General features: G+C 47.1%; 1 protein-coding gene across 1 annotated transcript in view; it reads right to left on the bottom strand.

Annotated features, from left to right (window-relative positions):
- baiap2b (BAR/IMD domain containing adaptor protein 2b) overlaps positions 1-16,409 on the bottom strand; it is a 49,787-nt gene extending 33,378 nt beyond the window's left edge. Inside the window, exon 1 of the mRNA XM_083932514.1 lies at positions 16,384-16,409. The gene's annotated coding sequence lies outside the window, so the exon portion shown is untranslated. The remainder of the gene's footprint in view (positions 1-16,383) is intronic.
- Positions 16,410-18,105: the final 1,696 nt, after the last annotated feature.

The raw sequence follows: 18,105 nt of genomic DNA, 5'->3' as shown, positions 1-18,105 counted from the left end.
AGGTGTGTTCACCGTTCCGTATTTGCATAAGAGTTGACTGGACCTCAGCGTTATGCAAATGAGCCGGTCCAAGCCGGACGCGGACGATTCGCAAAACTCCAACCAACCTATGGGACGAGGTGATGTAGTTTTTAAACAATAGAAGACTCAGCAGTGGCATGGAATAACAGAGGGTTCATGACCGGCCCAGCGGCGGGAAGAGAGCATGTTTGTCCAATCAGGTGCGCCACCTAGAGTCTCCGACGCCTCGGGTGGAAATACTCCGTAACTGACTGACTGACGTTGGCGTGCGGAGCTCTGAGACCAAAAAATAAGTGTTTTTAAACAGAAGTGTACTAATGTGGACGTGACTGCAACTGTATATGTATGTGTGTGTGTGTGTGTGTGTGTGTGTGTGTGTGTGTGTGTGTGTGTGTGTGTGTGTGTGTGTGTGTGCGTGTGTGTGTGTGCGTGTGTGTGTGTGTGTGTGTCTCATCAGTTCCTGCAGTGCCTCGGCTCAGAGCCTGTGCTGCACATTATTATCAGCATCATTAAGTCACCGTTTGGCTGAATCAAGGACACCGTCAAGGACGTTTCCTAGTCCGACACGTTATAACGCCACATTAACGCCCTACAACATTCAATGCTCGGTCACACACTACACAATCCCTCCCTGATCTCTCTTTGTGATTTAACTGGCACTCGAAAAGACAGCGTGTCTGAAAGTGTGGAAGAATGTGACACTGGAGTCAGAAACACAGAGAGGAGAGGCAGCAGACAGGTGGTGTGGGTGGTGGGAATGCATGGCGGATGAGAAGCGCTGGTGCTGTTGGCAGCCAGGTTCTTTGATTTGACCGGAGACTGTCGGAGAGCCTCTAATGAGCCGAGAACACACCGCTCCGTCTCGCCTTCCTCTTCCTTCTCTGTCCCTGTCTTCATTACGCGCCTCTCTTCTCTCCCTCTGTTCTGTGTCTCTGCGTCCTCCCTCACCTCCTGAGGTCATGCGACAGCACGAGGACTTTTCTAAAGGGCGGAGGCGGTGAGGGGGAAGCTAAATTGGTACAGTTGGACAGCAAACATACAAAATCATCCATCTGTTAGGGGAAACCTCAACATGCCGATGAGAAGAACCTCTTCACTAAAGTACTCATCGGCCGTTTCTCATTATCCTCATTTAAGTCTAATCTCCAGTAAATGTCCCTCAGGTCTTGACTCGTCCCTAAGTGATGAACGCCACAGTGAGTCTTTTCAACGTTGGACACGAGCAGCAGAAACCTCCCCCTGCAGAATAACATGCGTGGGAGAGTGTGAGATGGTGAGATGAGAGGGAGAAAAGGAGGGAAACAAAGCACTTTGAAAGAGTGCTCTCGCTGCAGTTTCCCTCTACGCAGAGAGAGCGCCGGCTGAATTCAGACCGGGGTCGAAGCTCCGGGGAAATTCAGACTGTCCTGGCTCCGGAAAACGAGGGTCACGTCGAGGTCACCGCTTTTTCCCCAACGTGAGATTTCAAACGAGACAGAAAGAAAATAATATTCAGTTCTGTGGATGAATTTCCCTAAGAGATGCGAGGCGACATGAGTCTCAGCCTGTGAATGTTCTCATTCGCCCAGGTCGTCGTTCTCCTCAAAGCAACTTCAGTCCAAAGCAACTGGACTTGGTTCTTTGTCTAGGAAGACGTTTCACCTCTCATCCAAGAGGCTTCATCAGTTCATGTACACATCTGACCAGGACCAGGACCAGGCTGGGACTGGACCAGGACCAGGACCAGGCTGGGACTGGTCCAACTAGCTGGTGTGAGATCCATGTATTTAACCTCCCAGAGGCCGATGAGGTCACTGAAACCTTTTGTGCTCCAAGTGCCAACGACCGTCGTTGGTGGGAGGTTGGTTTCGACTTGGTTAGTGCTGGTCCAGTCCCAGCCTGGACCTGGTCCTGGTCCTGGTCCAGTGGTTGGTGGAAGTAGGTCTGGACTTCGTCAGTGCTCTATTGAGTGTGAACCACAGTGGTTGGAGTCACAGGAGGACGTTTGTGAACAGTTGTTCTTTGAGGTTGGATTGTTGAATGAAGGGATGAAAGGGCAGCATTGTAAACTGGAGATAAGTGGTGTCTCAGACCTCCTCCTCTGGTTAACCATGGTCCAGTCCCAGCCTGGTCCTGGTCCTGGTCCTGGTGTCTCAGACCTCCTCCTCTTGTTAGAGATGGTCCAGTCCCAGCCTGGTCCTGGTCCTGGTCCTGGTGTCTCAAAGCTCCTCCTCTGGTTAGACATGGTTTCTCTACTTTTACAAAGATGCTTCTTTTCCTCCTCTTTCAAATATGAGTCTCGTCTCAGTGTCACTGAGGACGCCGCTTCCCCGTCCTTTATTATTGCTTCATCTCCTGTTTTGTTTTTCTGCTGCTGCCGCCGCCCAGCTGAGACTCGGACCGCTCCTCGCCCAGAGGAAGTATAATTATTTCAGAGACAAACGAGGAGAGATGTATGCGTGCATCTCTGACCCATCAGAATTAAATCCTCTCCTGCTGTCGCCTAATCGAGTCTGTGATATCACGGCTGCTGTCGGCGCCTCGTTCTCAGTCGTTGTGATGAAGTGGAGGAATTTGCCTTCAAGGCCGACGCACTCTTCTAACGCGTGTTCCTATGAATTCATTAAGCAAAGGGTAATTGTTTCCCGGACCTCAGATTTGGCCACGTGAATTAACCTAAAAGTGTTTTAATGAGATGGATGTTCTGCTAAAGCGTGTTCAGCCCTCGGCGATGGGCATATTCATGAGAGAGTGATGAGGACAGGGAGGGAAACTTAAGTATTAAATATGTGCATACGCCAGAACGAACGCCGTCATGGCCACGCCGTGCATGGTCACGCCGTGCATGGTCACGCCATGCATGGTCACGCCGTGCACGGTGAGTTCTGGTCAAAATGACTCAGGGATGTTAGATCGAATAATTTTTGGCTTTTAATAGATCTAATATCTGGGAATAACCACTCTAAATGTGGAGTACTGGTCGGGAATCCTTGGTCGGGGGTGGCCCTTATGATCTCATGATCTCGAGAAAACAGGAAATGAAATGTATGCGATGTATGACCCCTTAGGGCTTCCATACCTGACCAACTCATGAGAGCACTTGTTTTATCTGGGGCCTGATCAGTGACACAAATCTGGATTAAAAGCTGATTTAAAAAAAGTAAAAGTCGTTATTTCCAGAAGCAAATTCAAGCTTAAAGCTTAATGATGATAATAATACATTCTTCTTGTGTAATGTCCCAAATGTTTTTATCCTTTATGCTATTTTTATACGCTTTGTTTTGATTTCTTGAAGCACATTGAGTTCACGCTTGCCGTATGAAATTCATTCATTCATCTTCAACCGCTTATCCCGGGGTCGGGGTCCTGGGGGGCTGGAGCCGATCCCAGCTGACATCGGGCGTGAGGCGGGGTCCACCCTGGACAGGACGCCAGTCTATCACAGGACACATAGAGACGAACAGAGACAGACAACCATTCACACCTACGGGTGATTTAGAGTCATCAATGAACCGAACACCTGCACGTCTTTGGACTGTGGGAGGAAACCGGAGAACCCGGAAAAAACCCACGCAGACACGGGGACAACATGCAAACTCCACACAGAAAGGTCGCTTTGAGGCGACAGTGCTAACCACTACACCACCGTGTAGCCCTGTCGTATGAAATGTGCTATATCAATAATTTTGACTTGACTTAAAAAAATCAGGATGAATGGATGAATCCATAGAAAGCATGTCTGGAGTGTGGGCACCATCCTCACAGGGAGGCGCAGGGTGAGATGGTGCTTTAGGTTGTTCTAGAAACGTCATCTTTTAAAAGATTGTCGTTGGCGATTTAATTCATAATTTTTGATTTGCATTCTTGTTTCCATCAGGTCCAGGACACTCAGAGGGTTTCTCCTGGTTAATTAGAGGTTATTAAATTGATTTAGTGTGGCTACACGGTGGTATAGTGGATACCGTCGCCTCACAGTGAGAAGGTTCCTTGTTTGAATCCCTGCTGGGGCCCTTCTGTGTGGAGTTTGCATGTTGTCCCCGTGTCTGCGTGGGTTTTCTCCGGGTTCTCCGGTTTCCTCCCACAGTCCAAAGACGTGCAGGTGTTGGGTTCATTGATGACTCTAAATCACCCGTAGGTGTGAATGGTTGTCTGTCTCTGTTCGTCTCTATGTGTCCTGTGATAGACTGGCGTCCTGTCCAGGGTGGACCCCGCCTCACGCCCGATGTCAGCTGGGATCGGCTCCAACCCCCGCGACCCCGACAGGGACAAGAGGATGAAGATGAGATATGCATATCAACCTCTTCACTGTTAAATCCTGCCATGTTTGACTGTGACACCGTGCAGACTGGAGCATGAGAAGGTGGAGATTTAAACACTGTCATAACATCCAGAATCTACTGATGTAGAATCACTCCACAGATCATACAAAGCAAAGCAGAAATGGATGTTTTTCCTGAGGTCTGTGTGCCAGAGCGAGGATCTGAGCGAGTGCCACCGCTGCTCAGATCTGCATCTGAGCGGCGGAGCCCTTATATGGTCAGAGAGGGGAACCGGAACTGCAGGAGCTTCCTTCCTTTTCCTCACAACCATGTCCATATTTAGGAGACGGAAGAAAGACGACGGCGTTTTCATCACTGGTCCTCCTCCTCCTCCTCCTCCTCCTCCTCCTCCTCCTTCGAAGCAGCTCCGGTCGAGGCGTTTCATTTCATCTATTTTTAGAAACATGTGCAGAGTCGGCGTGTTCTCCCAGGGCTGCCTGAGCCCCCACATCAATGTGGGGGCGTTCGCAGACACAGAGAGCGCGCTAGTGAAAGAGGCGAGGATGAGTGGGATGACACTCATGAACTGCAGTCGAGGAGTATCTCGTCTCTCCACGCAGGGAGTCGTGCAGCAGAGCCGCTGTTCAAACGCCGACACCGTCATGTAAATTAAAAACAACTGAAGGAAACACAGCGAGGCTTCATTTCCTCTTCCTGTGCTCAGCTGTTTGTTATCAAAGATGTAGTGGGACTTTGTCCTAATGTGTGTGTGTGTGTGTGTGTGTGTGTGTGTGTGTGTGTCTGTCTGTCTGTGTGTGTGTGTGTGTCTGTGTGTGTGTGTCTGTGTGTGTGTCTGTGTGTGTGTGTGTGTGTGTGTGTGTGTGTGTGTGTGTCTCTATGTGTGTGTCTGTGTGTGTGTGTGTGTGTGTGTGTGTGTGTGTGTGTGTGTGTGTGTGTGTCTGTGTGTGTCTCTGTGTCTCTGTTTCTGTGTGTGTGTGTGTGTGTGTGTGTGTGTGTGTGTGTGTGTGTGTGTGTGTGTGTGTGTGTCTCTCTGTGTGTGCGTGTGTGTGCGTGTGCGTGTGTCTCTGTCTCTGCGTGTGTGTGTGTGTGTGTGTGTGTGTGTGTGTGTGTGTGTGTGTGTGTGTGTGTGTGTGTGTGTGTGTGTCACCAGTGTTCCAGTGAAAATAACCAGGTTCGTATGATATCTCACAAAATATGAATATTTCTATTTAACGCTGTGTAGAAGTGACTGTGACGGTTACGTTCAGACAACAAACGGTCCATGGTTAAGGGAATAAAAAAGGTTGTGCTTAGTTGAGCTTTGTACTTCCGGGGAGAGCTCTGACGGCGCCGGAGCGGTGGGGGGGCAAAAAAGAAGGACCCCAAATGAACCAAGGCAGCAGTTTTGAGCCTGGGCCCCTTTAAAACACATGCATTTTCACATTTCTGTGTCTAATTGATCCTTTTTTTGAGTGTTAGTTGAATAGATCCAGGAAATCTGCCTGGACCTGATCCCTCCACCACCCCGACCCTCCTCCCTACGAAGACCTTGGCGCTCTTCTACTACATCATTACTTAATAAGAGAACTCCTGGTTTCTTCTGACCGGTGTTTACACTTTTCCTTCACTTCATAATGTTACCCATTAAATCCGGATACTACTACTAATATGGTCTGGTGGATGTAAACACACACACACACACACACAGATTAGATGGTTATAACCACCAGATCACGGTGGATGATCTGCATGATGGAGAGTCAGAAAAGAAGAAAGTGGTGTTTTCATTCATTATATTCAGTTAGGTTAAGATTCATCTTCAGATGTTAACACATATATTCCGGCTTCCGGTTCCGGGTCGCTGCTCGTGTGGTCGACCGGACGGAGCACAGAGCAACTTTTAGCGTTATTTAGCATTTATTACGTTTTTCTACTTGTTTTATGTATATATGTTGTTACTTTTTAGTTTACTGTCGTTATTTGCTGCTCTGTGTGCCCTGAATTGCCCCCCGGGGACAAATAAAGTTTTTTGAATTGAATATATGCTCTGATTTCATGTTTTGATTAGAATTAATTCACTTTATCATGTTTTCTTCCACACTAACAACTACAATGAGAATTATCATAATTATGCTGATGACACACAACTAATATACATAAATATATATTTCCCTGTCCCCTGATGACCTGTTGACACACAACCAGACTTTATTAAGTATGTTAATAACTGGATTTCTAGTCATTTCCTAAAGTTGAACAGTCTCTGGTAAGTGTCACCGTTCAGAAACTTTGGCACCAGAGCCAAAGACAAAACTGGATTTTAAAGGTAAAGAGCTTTTGATCTCGGGTCAACCCGCTACTCCAGAGTGCAGCTGCTACAGTTTTAACTAGAAAAGGGAAATATGATCATGTGACACCTCAGTGAAGTTGTTAAACTGGCTTCTAATGATTCCTCACGTCTGTTTTAATTGTGTTTACTCGTCTAGTGTTCTGTGTATATCTGTGTTTCTTTATCTGTAACTTGTGCGGCAGCTCATGCACGACGTTGTGCTTCCACCTGGAATGAAATGTGCTTTATTAATAAAGTTTTTCTTGCTTGCTAATGAATTAAGTTAACTGTATAACACAGTTCAGTGCTTCTCCACCCTGCGGGACACGACGTTCTTCACTTTCTCCATCAAGCTCAGTTTCTCCAACACAACTCTCCCTCTTCTCCTTATTCCACCCCGTCACACGCCGTTCCAAACCCTGCGTTCTTGAGCTAATGCCATTAGCTGCTGTTCATCCCAACGCTCTGATTAATGACATTGTTTCAGCGAGTGCAGCCGAGAGTGAACTCTGGCAGAAGAGGCTCTGCCACCTCAGAGAGAGATCAAGCGGTTTAAAGTCCGGCCCTGTTAATGCGGCACCGTCGCACCCGGGCACTTCCCCCTCAACGAAACCCAATTAAAGTCACAATTACAAGTTGGACGATTTTACAAATCTGCCTTCAGTCCGCATCAATTATAAAGTGCGAGTTGGTGCTCTGGGTGAGTGATTATCCGTGACAAACACACGCACGCACACACACTTGTGCACACACACACACAGCCAAACGCACCATACTAATCTGTGCATTAATAAGCAGGCTTCTCACTTTACTGCGTTCAACCACCATGGCGCCCAACGCCTCCTCTGACCTCCTCTTGAGCTGTTAGGTTGATTCTACAGTCTCAGGCTGCAGAAGACTGATTCATTATTACAATAACAGATCAATGAATGTACCTGATGAGGAACACAGTTGTGATATTAACATTTCATTTATATAATTCCTGCCTTTCAAAAGTACGTTAGGAAACGCAGCTGCAGAACTAAGCTGAAACGATGCATTCAGGGACATTTGTAGAGTGGGAAAAATCTATTCCCTGCAAAAACAGTCAGTCAGAAGTCAGTCTGTGAGTGTGATATGGACGTGTCAACACCCTCCACTGCTCATGAACAAATCTGTGGGAAACATCGTCATCCCTGGATTCATTTGACGGAGCGTTGATGTTCATACAGTCCCGCGGATCCTCCTTAAACTCGATTTCTCGCTCTCTCTGCGTTCTGCCAGGTAATTAACATTTTCTGAGGTCATTTGCTGAAGCCGTGAGGCTCAACACGAGTAATGGAATATGCTAAAGAATGCACAAAGCAATAAGCGTTGTCAGACCCCTGCCAGCCCTGAGCGCTGCTGACTTGTGGAGACAGCATCTATCCATTCTGCTCAGCCTAGTCTGTCATTTGGCTGGAGGCGGAGGGAGGTTCTGCTGAGTCATGGTTAGGCTGCCAGACGAAGAAATCATAAAGGAACACAGAACAAGCAACTGCAACAACGCATGCAGACAAAGGACTACAAGAGCACAGTTAGAAAGCATGAAATGCACAACAGCAAAGCAACCAAGCTGATGGGAATGGGGATGTTCAGATGCATGATGGGATATCCTGTTGAGAAGTTTGCACACCAAGTCAAACTTTTCATATTGTGAAAGATCTTGCACGCTAGTTTTCTTCTGCAAACATAAATATGTACATACTGTACTTTATGCAAACGTTGACAAGTGAAGTCTCCGCAAACAACGTATGATATTTATGTTCTGGAGTTGGAAACGTCTGCGGAACGATGCCACTCGTCAGTTTGGGGATTACTGGTTTGAAGCCTCGAGTTTGGTTTGTTGGCCAAGGCCATCTTGTTTTTTTGGGAGTCAGAAGTAACCATATATGGAAAAGATGGTGGGCCTAGGGAGGCGCGCTAACACCAAGCCCCCACCACAGCGACTTCCTGTTTGATCCAATCAGGAAGCTCCGTCAGCGTCAGTTCTCTGAGTGTCCACTAGGGGCAGGTTTCATAACAGAGCAGTTTCTCATTGAGCCCCATGTTAAACAGGCCGTTTACACAGCATCATTAAACCTGTTTAAGGACAAAAGAACATTCTAGTCTGTGTGTTTAGATCAGATCTCCATGACAACACTGAGGGGGAGGGGCTAGTTTTTATTTTATTGGAGGTTAAAGTTTATGAATAATTAGGGGCGTGGCCTCTTGAGTGACAGCTAGCCTCTGGCCCTCACTTCTCCGCGGGGGTAAACGTCAGCCAGATGGACGTACACCCCTCCCCCCCGCGTCACATACATGCCCTTTTTTGGTCAGAGTAAATGAGGCGGAGTCAAAGTCTGACAAGATGGAGACTCCCGTAGGCGAGGACGATTGGATCAAGTTGAGAGAACCGACCTCAACAGAGACGCTACGTCTGTTTTTATACAGACTATGGCGACACACTGTCTTTCAAATAGCTTGAGACAAACTAGGAAAATATTTACTGAGGGAATAAATCAAATGAGAAGTTTGGGTTAATTTTCTCATTGACTTCTGTACAATCACACTTCTTCTTGGAGCCAGTGGAGTCCTTCTCTATGATACGACATATTCAGACAGAAATAACGGTCTTGCTATACGAAGGCCTTTATGCTCTGAGGTGGTTTTTCAATAACTGAACTTTTAGATGAGTCATCGCCTCAACCATCCCTGTGTTTGCAACAAGATCACTGTACGAATGACTGAGTTGATGCTGAATGGAGGGACAGTAATGAGCTTCTTACTGTTCAAAATCAGAGTGGGCACACAAGCTCATCTGAGTATTTTCTCAGAGAGACACGGCGTGAAAAAATGAAATGATGAGACGCGGGAAGAAGTGCGAGGGGAGAACCCCAAAAAGGTCTCCCCATGAATAATGAATGCAGCTTTTATATCCTCCTCACTCGCCTCGGATATCCCCGTTTTAACCATCCTCTCACCATCCCTCCCTCCTTCCTTCCTCTCCCATGCTGTTCCAGTCTGCGCCTGCTATCTTAAGTCCCGTCGGGGTGAGAGAAGGAAGAGGATGCAGCGATCCACGGTTAACGCGGACTCCTCACTCTCCCCACCACGTGACCGGATCTTCATCTGTGGCATAACTTTAAACAGAGCGCGACGATGATATACAGGCCTGTCTCAGATGTTCCTACCTGTGCATCTGCTAGAAACTGGCCTTCAGTTCCCGCCTGTGCATATGATCGCTAAAGTGAAGTCTATAATGAGCAGAACCAGGGCTGATCCAACCGAAACCAGACAACACGCTGCGTGAGAGCTGAGAAATGGGACAGTTTCTATTTTAATCAAAACTGTAAAGATATCAAAGGCTTATTAAACGTGGAGAGCAAATCCACCATGTGTGCTGTTGTGAATCTAAAATCAAAGACAAATGAGTGAATGTATTATGTGCTCAAAGCAACAACAATTTAAAAAGATTATCTTTCCTAAAGGCGAGGGAAACCAGAGATTAACCAAATGGGCAAAACATAGACTTAATTCTTCCTTAAAACATGTTTGATTATATGAATTTGGGGTGAAAATGCACCCAACAAGCTCCAGATTGCAGTAAAATGCAGACTAATGTTTCTTTTTTACACTCTTAAATCGCTGAATTAACAGAAAAATGGCCATGTGTTTGTGTGCGTGTGTCCGGTTTCAGGTTGGTCATCAGCTGCTTCTGCTAAACAGCAAGAGCCACCCCATTCACCATCTGCTTGTGCAACCCCCCTCCGCCCCACCAGGGGTGCTACAGCCACTACGAGGACTCACCAAGATCCTTAGAGCCTTGACTTTCGCTGGCCATCTCGCCCATCCGCACCAGAGCGTCGAAGTAGCCCTTTGCAGCGTATGTGACACCTGGAAACATGGAAGCATTGGGCGTCAGATCAAGGGTGCGGAGTTGAAATGGTCTTCTTCTCAGCTCTGCAACCCTCCCCTACAGCCCGCCCCCCCACAGAGAGGTAAGGTTGGGCATGGGAAATAAAGAGCGACAGGCGGAAATGGAGACCAGGCAGGAAAAGAAAAAGCTCTATGGAGGCAACTACAGGAAACAGAGAAAGCTACAGAGACTGATCTCAAGCACAAGTTGAAAAGACTTCAACACAAACTACATTGGACTGAACCCTTTCAAAAAGGATTAGTTCACCCAAATTACAGAACTACGTTTTCTTAGGGCGCACTCACACTGTCCTTCCGCACCAAGCCCCGTGCTTTAGGGTCCTTGTCCCCCCTCCAGGCCCGTTTGTACTCACACTACCTGGGCCTCGGAGAGTGCTTCTTGCTGCCTATACGTCATCACGCCGTAACACGTCACACGCATTGATGACGTCATGGCGATGCGTGGCTTTGTTTCCAGATCTTTCCGTAGACCTCAGAGTTTTTGTGCGTCTTGTCGACTGTTTTTGAATCTTTTCATCGACCAAATCTGCAGTAAACACTCCACCTCCGCATCACACCAACGTCAACCTTTCACCGCCATTGTTGTTGTTGTTGTTAAATGTCCGCGCATGGTCCCTCCTTCTTTTTTCTATGTCCCAACAGACGCACAGGAAATGACGTCAGAACCGCCGTAGGCCTCGTGCTCGTACACATGCGCACGCTCGTGCTCGTACATGTTCAAACGCGCTCTACTAAAGCCCACCTCTCTCAGACAGGCCGTGGACGGCCAGCTGGCCGCAGTTATGCGCGGAGCGGTTGCACTCACACTGGTCAAACGAACTAGGCTTGACCCATAAAACCTGTTTTGGCCCGGTGCGGAAGGACAGTGTGATTGCGTCCTTACGTAACCACAGTGGTATCTAGCCATGCTATCTCTAAAATCTGCAGTCACAAGGATTGGATTTGAGCTTTTGTCTTGTGCACCTTTTGAACGCTATGAAACGGCGACCAGGTTGTGACTTTGATGGTTCAGTTCAGACGACAAAAGGTGACGTTAAGGAGATCAATAAATCCGCGTGGCTAGATACCACTACGGGTACGCAGGACAAATGTTTTTGTAATTTGGATGAACTGTAAAGTCTGTGATATCCTTCGCAGCACCTTCTTAACAATTCCCTACTTTGAAAAGTGACAAAAAACTTTCCGCAGCAATGATGTCAAAGCACTTTGCATTTCAAATACTGCACGTCAGCCATTATTCTCTGCGGTGCTGTGTCACACAGGCCAAGCACACTGGCTGAGACAGAACGGTGACTCAGGACTTAAAGAAGTGGGACAAGATGGCCTCAAGCAGAAGCAGGTCGGGGGGGGGGGAGGGCGACTGACAGCCTCGATAGCAGAGGACACATGTCCGGTCGGGAGATCCATATGGATGAGGGCTGAGTTTATCACAGGGCCGTCATGTTGATGGGTGTTTGTGCTTTGAACTGCCAGAGGACACTCATGCAGGATCCCCAAGAGAGAGGGGAACTGAAAACGGATTTACACCTCCACATGGAAAACAATGGAAATCTATTCAGGTTCACTGTTACAGAGACACCGGGTGAAGCTCACCGCTATGGGAACACGATCTGTTCACTCAGTCTGTGAACGTACGTGTCTTCAATGCGACGGTTTCGAGGCGACTTCTGAAATAACTTTTCACTTCTTGATCTTGATCATAAACTGAGATAAGCAGCAGCAGATTTCAGGGCAACCCTCCTGGATAAACTACAACAGAGAGACAATCCAAAGACCCTTTCCTGGCTCTACCCAAGACTGGCCTGATGTGAGCGTAGGTGGGACGGAGGAGGGGGTGGAGGTGAGGCTAAGACGGCTGGCTGAGCACGTCTAATTTAATCGATGTCCGGGTGGTGCCAGGTGAGGCAGGACTAGCTTTGCTTGTCTGTCAGCTGAAAAGTGACAGCGAGGGAGGAAAAGGTAGGAGAAGAAAGGAAGAAGGAGGGCGGCGGGGGGGGGGGGGGGGTTCTGCCTGTGAAGAGGATCAGAAGAGGGATGTAAAGCCGATAGAGAGCCGGAGAGTGTCAGAGTCAATGAAACACAAACAAGGAACAGGTCTAAGAATCACATTAATCCAGGTCTTCCACGATGCTAATCACATCTCAAATTCTCCCCCAGGAGGTATCGATCAAAAGACATTAAGACATCCAGGCTCACTCAGGGTTTTTAGATGTTTGTACGTTTCATCTAACTGTTGTTTCTGCAGCGACCAGATCTTTTAGGACCTAACCGGACCCCTCCTGATGGATCCTCATGGTCTCAGCAGATCCATCTAAACTCTGGTTTAAAGATCTTTTGGTGAAGGGGTGAAAATCCTGGTTTCTGATTGGATAAACCATCTGTCTGTCACCAACACACGGGCCAAACCAACCAATCAGATGAGTGAAGCGTGTGACGTGCTAACAGCGTGGAGGCAAAGCTCAGAAAGGAAACAACATGTGGGTAAAGGAGATTTTCCCTTTGTGTTTAACGTGAATTTACGGATCAAAGGCCCAATTTCAGGAGCCCGGTCCATATTCAACAGAAGGATCCAGAGAACAAAGGGTTAGTGAGCGGCTTGCTCCATAGCTGCTCATCTCATCCGTGGAAGCCTCCATGTTGTTTACACTCAACAGTCGCTTCTGTTTCACTTCAATCCACCAAAGAAACCAACGCTGATTGGTTCAAACTGCTCAAACGTCACCAGACTGATCTGAGAGTGAAACACGACGGAGCTCAGGGATCAGGACGGACCCACGCGGCTAGCTAGGACCTGCATTAGGGCCAGAATATTCTGTCATTTCATATCTCGATCATGGTGAAGCCATTTTTGTCTACTTCTGTGTGAAATAAAAATGTTTAAGAGCCTCAGTGAACATAATGGGGAAGAATCAGGAAGTAAATATCGCCTTAATGCAGTTCTGCTTCTGGTTCATGATAGAAAATCGATACGACTTGAGTTATTGTCGGTTAAGACATCATAACTGTGTATCACGATATCTCTACAGATACGATTTCCCTGAATAACGATACGTTATCATATTGAATTAACGTCCAGCCTGAACCTGCGTCACACTGACACTGAAGTGTTAGACAACAATGATCATTAATTCATTTTAAATGTGGAGGGTTTGCTGCTTCTCTCTGTTTGATACCATGGTTAACTGGAGCAACTCTGGGAAATCATCATTTTCTAACTATAATAATTGAGTTGAAACAACAGTTATGAGTCATAGATCTCTTTTTATTAACACGTTAGACCTCAACTAAACCCTTATGACCCTCAAACTACCAAATAAGTGCCTACTGGGCTCTCCTTCCACTCACGAACAAGATGTTTCTGTCTCTGCCTCGCAAACCTGCGTTATTTCCCAGCCTCCCAGCTCCCGTCTGCGACAGAGCTGCACAAATCTGCACTAAAGAGTTGAACTATAGCCACCAGCAGCAACGATCGGGGTCCGAGCAGACTGAAGTCAATGAGCAGCTGAAAACAAACCACATGCGTGACTTGGGGGGCCTTGGGATTCGAACCCTAGACCTTTGGCTCCCCCTTCTTCTGAAGTAAGGTTGCGTTGAGGCAAACTTGTGTCAGAATTCAGCTGATGCACGGAAACAGATTGAGCTCTTTAGGACGTACGGAGTATTTATTTTGCATTTAATGTCATGAGCCGCGCCCCTTTTATCAGAGACATGAATTTAGATAGTTAGAAGTGAATTAAGCCAATTGCGAGATGAAATTGGTGGCGCCCCCTAGAGGTGAACAGCAATGTGCTTTAAAATGTTGATGAGTTGATTTTGTTTAATTATTTGAAAATGACCGAATTTGATCAAAATGAAAGAACTTCAGCAAAGTCTGTCGATGATGCGGACAAAGTTTGGGGACGGTTGGTCCGACGGTTTCTGACAAGATGTTGAAAATATTGAGACAATTGAGAAAAAGTTATTAAATTTGACACTTTTAGAGCAGAAGACCATCGGCGCAAAGACGCAGAAGAAGCGAGAGATTAAACTCTGAGCCGAGACGTTTCTGAGATAACTGCTAAAACATAAACTTGGTTGTTATCGGTGTGTTTCTTTAACTGGGCCACTTACAAAGTCGGAAACCATTACATTTAACTGGTTAGCCATTATTAATATCCCTGCTGATGACACTGCTGTGTTTTATGCTAACAGACACTGTAGCACCACATCCACAGATGACAGATAACAGTGTGTACGAGTGTTTAACGCGACACATAAAAGACAGAAGTGAGAATAAACAGTGTGTTCAAACAGCTTCATCTGCTGTTGATGCTTGAGGTCATGAGTGTATTCTTTAGTGGGCAGAATTTGCGACCCACCTGCAAATTTCGGAGTCTTTTGGTCGTACGGTTTTTGCTGCAAGAACTCTTTTAGCAGAGAAGAAAGAAGACAGAGAGAATAATGAGAAGAGGAAACAGACGGGGCTCCAGCAGCGGCGAGCTTCGCTGCCTGGACCCCCGAAACAGACTGAACTCTCAGCACCACATCTCCAAACACATCCAGTCCAATCAAATGCTTTTAGACTCAAAACGAACCAGACCAAAGCTGCTTCCTCCCTCCAACATCATCATCATCATCGTCCCCAGAGATGCAAACCTGCCTCCTCGGTTCTACTTTTAAAAAACAGACGCTTTGCTGGCACTTTTCCAATGACAACAGATACTTGACTTGCTCTGCCCTACTCCAAACCCTGCCTCTGCGCCGCTGCCTGGCATTGATGAAGTGTAATCCCCTCTCGGGGAGTGCAGGGCTATTTTTAGCCTTATCTATCAGACAGGAGTGAGGCCTCTTCTATTGGTCTTGCGGGCTGCTGAGTCTTCCCTGCATTTCCCCTCCGAGCACACAAAGGAGAGCCCCGCTCAACGCTGTGCACGCAGCTGCACCGAGCACGGTTGCACCGAGCACGGCTGCACCGAGCACGCCTGCACCGAGCACGCCTGCACCGAGCACGCCTGCAGCATCACGGACAATACGACACGATAACCTCCTCGCTGCAGAGTGACATGAAAGAGGTTTTCTTATCAATAAGTGAGCCTGACGACGTGTGCACTGCTATGAGCGTGATCTGGGAGCAGGACACGTCTTAAATCAATGCTGACTGGGTCAAACTCTAATAAGCTACAGGGCATTCTTCAGGACAACGTCTCTGAAGATTTCTCTCCCAGCCTTTTCTTTTCTTCCACCCCTCCTTTTTTGTTATTCGATGTTTCTACCCTGTCTCGTCCTGGATACCGGCTCGTTCTCGTTTCCCCGGCCCCGTGGGTGGTTGGGCGGGCACCGTTATTCTCACGACTCCTCTTGTTCCACTTCCCATTGGTTCAGTGCTCCACTTAGCTCCCACAAGACATTTCCAGTACTTTGTGTCTTTAACCTTGAGCCACGGCTGCATGGACACGCTCTCACACACACACACACACACACACGACCATGCAAACACCTGTGCAAGCCACAAAAAACAAAGGATGACATAAGACGTGCAGAAGAGACGAACACTTAAGATCATGAACTAGTCAGAGGGAGGAAGACGTGTGGACTTCATCCACCCCCAGAATCATTAACACTTGACAAAGATCTTTTCGGAGAAGACACTCGATGACTCGCTTCTGTAGTTCAAAGGCGACTCAACAACACCAGAAACCGCTCAACACCTGCGTCGTCAACACGGCGCCCTGCTCTACTCAAGGACAATGAAGAGGATATAAAAGCAGCGCCAGGTGTCGGGTCAGTTGGCCCTCCGCCTGGACGACTGGACAGACAGACAGGAGGAATGAAGGGGAGGACGGAGACGGAGAGAGAACCAGAATCGGTGGGTGTACTCACTGGTGAGAGCCTTCTCGTAGCTTTTCCCCATGGCTATGAAGTTCCGCAAGCAGGGGTTGAACTGCTCCATGATGGACTGGGAAAAGGGGGAGGAAAGAAAAACAGCACGTTTGGTTAGTCAGGTAGGAGGAAAGATACCGATGCACACACTGATACGAGCTACAATGACAGAGACACTTTTTTACTGGGGCATGAACGCGCCGCACAGCCGTACACACAGCACAGTCGGCTGAGCCAACCACGAGGAAGAGGAGTGCAGCGGGGGATTCGTTTCAAGCTCGAGGACCAGAGGAATGAAATGCAGAGAGAAGGGACGGGAAAGGGAAGGAAGGGGGGGCTGTTTCCTCTCACCTTCCCTGCCGTCTCTATTAAAATAAGACCTGGTTTTGGCCGCTGACTCCCTCCAGCTCAGCGGCAGACCTGGACCCAGCACTGCTTCAACACTCGCTGAACGCCGGCACACTGCTCCTGTTAATTGCTTTTTTTTTTTAAAAGGGTCACCTTAGTTATAAATAAAGCATGTTTTCTCACTTATCTCTGGGGTTATCAAATGTCAGAGGCAGAGAAGCAAAACTATCTGCACGGATAAATGCGATCAGGAAGGTCACGATTATCGTATACGGAGATTATCGTCAGAGGAAATATGAATTATTAATGAGTGGGTTTTCTTATTTGACCCCGCTGAAGGAAAATCAAACCTGTCGGAAACTTTCTCTGTCAGATATTCAGGTTGAGCACGTCCTCATAGAACTGGGGTTACGTCCAGGTAAATGCACGTCCCAGTAGACGTGGACAGGAAACAGGAAGACGCTGTGAACTCCTCCAGTCCAGTTTAAACTTGTTTGGCTTTCACAGTGTTCAGACGCCACGCTCTGAGAACTGGAGATCCATCTTTAAAACACCTCCCTGCTCATTCTGGACTCACACTAAAAGAGCTTTTTTGTGAGTGGCACGATGAATCAAGACTCAGGACACTTCAGATATCATAGCTTCTACAATTATTATTGTGATTAAAACCGTGACGTTAGAAAACCGTGGTTATGGCAAAAAGCCGTGATCTAGAGCTGCAACAATACGTCAATTAAATGAATCGTTGTGATTCATTGCACAGGTGTTTTGCATGGTCGTGTGTGCATTTTTCAAGAAAAAAATGTCCAAAATCCTCTGATGTCAGCTTCTCAAACACGCATATTCTCTGGTTCCTTAAGTCGTCTTTGAGAGTAAACTAAATATATTTGCGTTGTGGACGAAACGGGACGTTTGAGGACGTCACTTTGCGAAACGGTGATAGACATTTTGCACTATTTACTGACAAATAATCAGTTAATCTGGCATCTTCAGAGCATCATCCAGTGCTACAGCGGTTCAATCTCCTCGGATAGAGGGGAATAAACACTCTTGTGCCGGTTTAATGAAATACAAACAAACCAATGTATGTTGCCTTTGCAAAGTAGATAACAGAGGACCATGCACCAGACTACTCATCTATTAACTAAGACAATGATAAACAGATTAATCGACAATGCTTATACTTGTTTTTTGCAGCCCTGCTTGCAGATCAAGTTGGAAACACAGAGAAACTTAACACTTTTTTATCACCCTGTCATTTCAAACAGGGTCACAGCTCAGCTATTGATCAGCACAGACACTTCTGAACGGCGTCAAGTCATCCTGTAAGTGTCAGCCGTAAAAAAAAAAACTCATATCTTACTGTGAAAAGAG

Source organism: Echiichthys vipera, assembly GCF_963691815.1.
Source record: "Echiichthys vipera genome assembly, chromosome: 18".
Classification (NCBI taxonomy): Eukaryota; Metazoa; Chordata; class Actinopteri; order Perciformes; family Trachinidae; genus Echiichthys; species Echiichthys vipera.
The sequence above is the reverse complement of the archived record's forward strand: the minus strand, read 5'-3'. Positions and strand labels throughout refer to the sequence as shown.